The sequence below is a fragment of the Delphinapterus leucas genome, chromosome 10 (assembly GCF_059928025.1).
Source record: "Delphinapterus leucas isolate spDelLeu-1000000601 "Yukka" chromosome 10, BTC_Dleu_Yukka2, whole genome shotgun sequence".
In the NCBI taxonomy this organism is placed as follows: Eukaryota; Metazoa; Chordata; class Mammalia; order Artiodactyla; family Monodontidae; genus Delphinapterus; species Delphinapterus leucas.
Window position 1 is genome coordinate 87,630,430 of NC_143138.1, and position 8,096 is coordinate 87,638,525.

The window sequence follows — 8,096 nt, forward strand, 5'->3', positions numbered from 1 at the left end:
CACTTCTTCCCCACTTGTACAGTCAACATGATGAAGATGCGAAAAAGAGCAGCTGGCATAAAGTATTTCAGCTAGATGCACTTGTGCAAGCAGGATACTCCATCAACCGTGTCTTCACCGCGCTGTCGGTCATCCCACAGAAGAAATGTGCCCCAGATTCACAATGCTCAAGTGTTTACAGAGTAGGAGAAATTTATTTTTAGTTCACCAGATGCTATCATGCTACCATAATGCTCTTTCAAGTTTCCTGTCACTATATCTTGCCTGGGTGATGTAGGTGTCATGTAATTAGGCCAATATACACATACCTTTTCTTTAAAAGGCAAATGCGGAGGTGATATAAGTCAATTGCACATGCTATAAAGTGAGGGTGATAAACTTGTTGATCACGTTATTCACAACACAGAGCCTTAGGGAAAAAACCATGTGGAAGAATTTAGGATGAAGCTACAAACGTAACTTTGTCTACCAACCACTGGAGCGTCTACTGACTTGGAACAATGGTCCAATCAAGAATTTGGTGGAAAAGGTACTATTGCGAACTATGACCCACAGAGGTTCCAGAGGTATCAGTGAAATCTCTCCACTTTTGTTCTTCCCTGATTTGTTTTTGGAGGATGGACAGACAGCCCATTCTCTTAGTCCCTTTTCTAGAACTGAAAAGTGCAACGCCATCAGTTGAAAGATGAGCTGGATTTAACTGGCAAGGCTAGGAAGCACATCCCAGACGGAGAAGACAGTGGATGCAAAGGCACGTAGGCAGGACTTTCGGATGTACTTGGGACACAGGACGGCTAGTGTGTAAGGTTCAGGTGAAAGCAGGCTAGAGAGGGAAGTGGGGGCTATAGGAGAGGCTGGGAAGAGCCCCAGACGCCAGGCTAAGTAACTGGCACTATATAGCAACCAGCAGAGCCTTTCTTCACAAGGTAAAGATACGTCAGATACGGGTTTTAGAAAAAATTTAGTGCTTGCAGGTAGTATTCAAAAAAGGATTCAAGGGCTTCCCTGGTGGTGCAGTGGTTGAGAGTCCGCCTGCCGATGCAGGGGACACGGGTTCGTGCCCCGGTCCGGGAAGATACCTCATGCCGTGGAGTGGCTGTGCCCGTGAGCCATGGCCGCTGAGCCTGCGCGTCCGGAGCCTGTGCTCCACAACGGGAGAGGCCACAGCAGTGAGAGGCCCGCGTACCGTAAAAAAAAAAAAAAGAAAAGAAAAAGGATTCGAAGGAGAAAACAGAGGGGAGGGAGGGAAGAAGGAAGGAGCTATAATAGTCACGGCAAAGGTAACGGCGGGGGAGTTTAGGCTGGATATGCAGAGGAGAGGATGGACACGAGAGACAGTATGAAGTCAGCACTGGAAGGAAATGACAGGTAAGTGGGCAAAGAAAGCCCAGAACACCTCCAAGATTTGTAGCTTGAGAAACTGGGTGGATGACGGTGATGTTAAGTAAGACTGGGGACGTGAGGAAGAGGGTGAAGAGGAAAGAACAGGAGGAGTATGGATTTATATACCGTAGGTTTGAGACGCACTGACTTTGGAGCAGGGATGTCCCAGAGATAGGCAGCAATACAGATCTTGGTTCTGGAGGGGGCGCATGGTCGATGTGGGAGTTGCGTAAGTCACAACTGCCCAGAGCACGCATGAGACAGGTGAGGTCAGAGGATCATTTTCCAGCGAAGGGGAGTGGTTGGCCACATGCCCCAGAGGGCCCAGGGTAAGGTAAGAATGGACAGTACTTGCTGGATATGATGGCAGAAAGGCCCCACAATGCCCTTTGCCAGAAGAGCTTCGGCAGAGAGTTGGGACAAGCAGCCAGGCTGCGACACAGAAAGTCAGCAAAGAAAGCAGGGATTGACTGTTCTTTCAAGATGACTGGTATTCAATGTGAGAGAGAGATGAAGCAGGACTTCCAAGGGGAGGAAGGTGCGGTCTTGGAAAGGAGTGAAACACAGAACCTTGCTGCGTCAAGTGTGGTCCCTGGAGCAGCATCACCCATGAGCTTGTTGGACCCTCAGAATCTCAGGCCCCTCTCCAGGCCTAAGTGAATCAGAATCTGTACTTCAGCAAGATCCTCAGCTGCTGTGTTCACATATCAAAGCCTGAGGAGCTGGTATAAGGGAGGCCTGGGCTTCCTCTTTAAGCAGAATGGGAGGCCCCTGGAAAGAGGGAGCATAAACCTTCTACTAGAGGAAGTGAGATGAGATTAAAATAGAAAGAGTGAAATTAACCTTAAAATGAAGCCAGATGGGACACATATTCTAACCTTTCTTCCCTTTCCCAATTTCCAACAAATATACGTGGGTGATGAAAGTCAGCTTTTTATGGGGTCCCAGTTCCCTAACTGGTTAAACAAGGATAGTGAAGAATTACTTAACTGAACAATCAAAACTTTCACATCATCATCATGGAATGAGAAATACTTTCCTCAAACTCCCCTGACCTCTTTGCAGAATGAGTCTCCTACGGAATTCAAACCAATGACACGAGGATTTTTCAGAGGTTCCAATACTGCTCTTCACTCAGATCCTTCAGGGGAGAAGCGGTTTTCCTACCGCTGCGTGGTCCCTAAGTGCCTGCAGCTTCAAAGTCAAATACAGTTTGATTGCATCACCAAAAAATTAAGCTCTACTGTTAGGATAGGTGGTAGTATTTTAATCTTGCAACAACTTCCTTAAGGAGAGCTTTGTCAGGTTCAGACTTACTGGTAGCAGGAAATGTTTGTTCATTTAAAGCTGTAAGACCACGAAAAATGGTTTTTTTTTTTTTTTTTAATGCAGGCACTCAAAGAAACATAGCCAGCATGCAAAGGATGACGGTTAAGTAAGTTAAGTCCATTTCAGGAAAATCTCATGTGTGTTAACCTATCCGTCTCCACTTGTAACAATCAGAAAGAAATTTGGAAAAACTTACAAGCAAGGCAAGGATGATAAAAAACTATAATTACAACCAAAAGGCAGCCCATGTAGCAACTCTATCAAGTAATTAACAACATGTCTGGCAATGATTGTACATGACTCACTGTTTCCAATTTCTTTAAGTGAATTTTAAAGCTATTACCAATGCCCTTGCCAACACACAGCATGGGATGTGGCTGAGCAGCTTTTGTGCAAAAAAACTTCATCTTCATCAGCGGAAGGTAAGTGGATCAAGCTGACAGGAAGCTGGGAAGCAGCACACTGCAAGGACCGAGGTGCGTGCTGAGGGAAACGGAAAAATAACATGCACATTACCCGACAGTGGGGTCTGGGAGATGTCGGTGGCTGGGAATGGCTTGCTTTTAGGTCAACAGCTTGAATCTAACTCTGATGGGTCATAACTCCAAATTCTATGGCCTGTGTAAGAGCCCATGGATGGGAGGGGTGGGATTACAATCCAGGCCCAAGTATACAGATAGGGATTTCCACGGCTTTAGAGTTGGCAAGGCACTTGCACACTGCAGATGAGCACGAGGTGAGAGACAAAAGATCGTTGGGCTGACGGATATGATTTTCCGAAAACACTATTAATCCAAGCAACGAAAAAAGCCATCCGTTTACTTAGTGGTTACAGAGTTTCTGTTTGGGATAATGAGACTGTTTGGGAAATAGTGATCATAGTTGTACAATACTGCGAGTGTAATGAATGCTACTGAATTGTACACTTAAAACTCGTTAAAATGGTGACTGTTAAGTTATATTTTGCCACAGTAAAAAAAGAAAGAAAAAAAAAGCCACACATTTAATTTATCCAGTCCATGAAACTTTCCTCCCTGTAGCACTGGCTCAGCTGGGGGGCAGAGCTGGGAGATATATTGTTCTGTGACTCTTTGTGAAATTACCAGAAGCAGATTGGCATAAGTAACATCTAAGCATGATCATCAGACATGTTTTATTTCACATCAGGCAAGCTAAATATTTCGAAAGAAAGATATGAATAAATCAACCCTAAGAAATAGCCTCAAACTTATTATAAACTAAATGTGCCTTGTCTGGTTAATGTCTTTTGCTCCAAAGTTGGTGGTCATTGTTTTTTATACTACCGCCCTGCCCCCTGCCTCCCCACCAATAAACTGGTTAAAACATAGAAATATTCAACATTTTTCCTCTGTGTGGGAATCACATGGATTTTCAGAGTGAATATAATACAAAAATTCCACAATATTAATCGACTTTTAAAAGGTAGAGATCTACATGTCACTGTGCTTTACTTTTTTCCAGTAACTTCAATGCCTCAAAATTTATAGAGATGTGTCTAAAGTGACAGTTTCAGATTTTGGAATTCAAGAGAGTTCTCAAAAAAATTTTCTTTAACCAAATTTAAGTAATATTTTAATTCTGTCTTATTATTAGAAGGTCATGTTCTTCCTTAAAAAGAAAACAAATGATTTTTTTTTTTAACCACTGGGAAAATAACGCCAACACAGGAAGTACTTAAATAATGTAGCAGAGGAACCTAAATTGTCATTTCATACATTCTCTGTACAAGTCCCAGGAGAAGGCTGTCTTCCCTTTCCATGTTTTCTGAGAGGTGGACTAATGACTTCATTATACTCAGCAAGATGAAGATGTCCCAATTACCTGATCCCAGCTAATTACTGCTGTGGCTGTCCAGGCCATTTCAGAGCTGTGCTCTCTTGTGACCCTCAAGCTTTCTTCTACTTTTCTTTTTCTTTTTTTTTTTTTTTTTTTTTTTTTGGCAAATCCAGAACAAATGCGTCCCATTAAGCAGCCAAAACATTCACCATCCTGAATTTTGCAAGTGTCTAAAAACAGCTTTTGTGTAAGCTGAGTAATTTGTGTCGCTGTTTAAGCAAGTGCACACAATTGTTGGAACCCATCTGACTTTCCCAACGACGTCACCCTCTCTGCCAGAAGTGGGGCCTTTTATTGCTCACAGCTTAAATCATTCACCTCTGAGTCCATTTCACAACAGAAGGAAGACCTCCCAGAAACTTCACCTAATGAGAACCCCAGAAACCATCTTCTTATCTGACAGCAATGTGCAGCAAAAAACCACATCAGATATCTACTGCAGGCTGATTTTCCCCAATTTTAGATAAGCTCTTTTCAATAAGGTCGTGATGGAGGCCCTTGCCTTTCGTATTTCACAGGGGCAAATGAGAAAGCACGAAGTGTGGTTTGATTTTTAGATTAATTGTCAACACATGTACTGACAGGTACTCTAGCTACTAGATGAAATCCCCCTTTGAAGGAAACAAACTAAAAAATCTAAACTTTCCTCTTTTCAGGTCTCCCTGGGGTAAAAAAGCTGAGCCTTTTAGGCAGGAATTAACCCAAGAGAATGAGGTGTACAAAGACACAGGTACTATTTAAGGAAAAGGGGGCTATGAGGAACAAAACTTAGCTTGTCCCCAAATACTCCTCTAGATCTTTCCCACCTTCTCCCATGCTGCTCCCCTTGTCAATCCTCAAGCCACAGCACCTGCTTTCAGTTTCAACAAGCCAAGCAATTTCTGGCCTCAGGGCCTTTGCACATACCATTTTCTCTGCCTAGAACAACCTTCTTCCCCACTCTTCCCTTGGCTGCCACCTTCTCACAGCTGGGTCTTAGTTTAAATGACCTGTTATCCAAGGTGCCGCCTGCCTACCATCTCTAAGAGTCTGTCACCTTCTTGGTCTTTCTCTGCCCTGGCCTCCTTGTTTCTTTCTTACCTTAGTAGAAAATATATTCATTGGAAGGGACGCGGGGTAGGTGTCTTCTTGACTATCTTTTTCTTTTATTCCTGTAGGGGCTGGCTTCATGCACTCAGATCGGTCCTGTGCCTGGGGCTTAATATCCTGTGGTCACTGTCTTGAAACTTTCCATACTTCCATCTGTGAATTTGCATATTGTAAGTGAAATCTGATGGGACATCAGACATGTGCCGGGAGCTTGGAGACCCGGCTCATGAGCAGTCCCCGGGGCCCTGCGTGACCTCCTCCTCCCTGCCTCTGCTGCTGACCTCACCCTTGCTAGGGACTGGGCAAGGGGAGCAGTGGAGTCATGTGTGTGTGCGCCTGTGGCATCTTGGGGCAGGGCAGAGCGGTGGTGGTCCCTGCCCCAGGCTGGCCATTCCACAGTATGTGTAGTGGGCCAAGCACATCCTGGCATACTGGTTGTAATACTCTTGGAGTTCATCCATCAGCTGTGGATTAGGGCTGCAGGCCCATGCAACAGGTAGATACCTGGCTCAACTCCCCTCCCCCGGGTGAGACACAGTGCATCGGGCAGGTGACTGGCAGGAAGGGGACCCAGCAGCTGGTGGCTGTGTGTGTGCCGTGATGCAGGGTGGGGCCCCCATAAGCCTATGAGGGTCTGCACTGCACTTGCCCTGGGAGCAGCTCCATACATGAGGGTGCATGGCATCCAATAGCAAACAAAAACACCATGACAGGTAGACAGAGAGACCATGGAAGAAAAGAAAGTGCTTTATGTTTTAGTTTTAATGGCACTTTTCCCTGCTTTTTCAAACAATGGGGCCCTACATTTCATTCTGCAGTGGTCCCAGTAAATTATGAGGCTGGTCCTTTTTACCACGGTATCCCCAGCACCCAGCTCAGAGTAGATACTCACCTTCTGTTGAATAAAACGCTCTACCCCATTCTGTTTCGGGGGTGAGAGAAGGGCTTTGGTGGAGTGGCACTACAGAAGACTAAATACAATCCCTGAGGTTGTAAATACAATGTCTGAGGTGATCCTACCTGGGCTCAGGGGGCAGTTTCCAATTTTCCTACAGGCACCTGAGGCGGTGGTGTTTCAGACTGTTTCCCAGGTATCTAAACCCACACATCTGATTACAAGGTAATGACCCGATTTCGTGAGCAGCTTGTACAAGCAGCCACATTACTTATAATCACATCTCTTCGTATGCGAACCTAGGGACTGACTAAAAATCCTCTGATGAACTGATTTTAATTGACACTACCTGCCCTGCAAAACCTTAAAGACATTATTTTTTTTGCAAACAACTGATTTCATCTTCATGCCCCAGCACACCTGCAGCCCTGGTGGGGCACAGTCCCCCTGCTTTCCTCCCTCGTGTTTAAAGGGCGAACTCCCCACAGGAGGCTCTGCACGGCTGCAATAACGCTGCCTGGCCCATCTCACCACTGCACACAGAACCCTAGGACCCCTTCTACCCACCCAGAGAAGAGAAAACACAGAGCCTGGTTAGAAGTCTTGTTGTTCGTATATAACCAGAACACCCTGAAGGTTTTCAGTTCCACGCTCAGTTCAGCTGAGAGAATCCGAGCCCATCCCATCACTCCCTACAAGATGGGTTCTTGCTTCTTTTTGCACAAGTACCCGTACCCTCCGGTGGCGGGTGTAAGCAAAATCCTCACTGCTATATTTGCACCAGGGGGCGAAAAAAAGGTGTTTTTCTTCACCGGTTCTCTCGCTATAAATTCCAATGTGAGCAGAGTCAGCAAAAACTGGGGATATGGGGTGACTTTTCTTGACTGCTGAATCAGCATGAAAGCCCACTGAAAGGGGAACAGGCTGAGGACATGGTACATTCAGACCAACATGACCTTTCCCGTGAAGGCCTGGTTCTTTGGCAGGTAAGCCACTGCAGAACCCAGGCCTGCCTTCCTGAATAGGGAATGCCAGCAGTGGCTGCTGGTCTCTGGATCCCTGAACTTGAAAGGAACCCAAGGGACTTGGCCCAGCTGGCTGCCAAAGGAAACAGTGACTGAGGACCCCCTGGCCAGACGTAAGTGCGGTATGGCTGTCCTTAAATGTACTGGACCCCTCTTTTCCTGCCCCTGTCGGGCTGAAACTGTAATATCAGGAGTCCGTAAAAACCGGCCCGGCAAACTTTCCAAGTTCACGGTAAGTTCAGCGAGCCCCAGGAAAGCTCAAGGAGGCGGCTGCGATTCCCAACAGCCCGTTTGCCTCACGCTCACTTACGTTGACCCTCCGGCCTCCTGGGAGGCAGGCTGGCAGGCTGCGTAGGCCCCTGCGCCACGCGGGTTCCTGCTAAGGTTACAGCAACTCTCCTGGGGCGCTGAGGAGGAATTCCTGCAACCCAAGTCATCCCCTACTTCAGGGGCTGCGCTAAAATTAGCCTATAAATGACTCAATGGTTCACCAGGGGCTCCTTTTTCAGTCTCCCGCA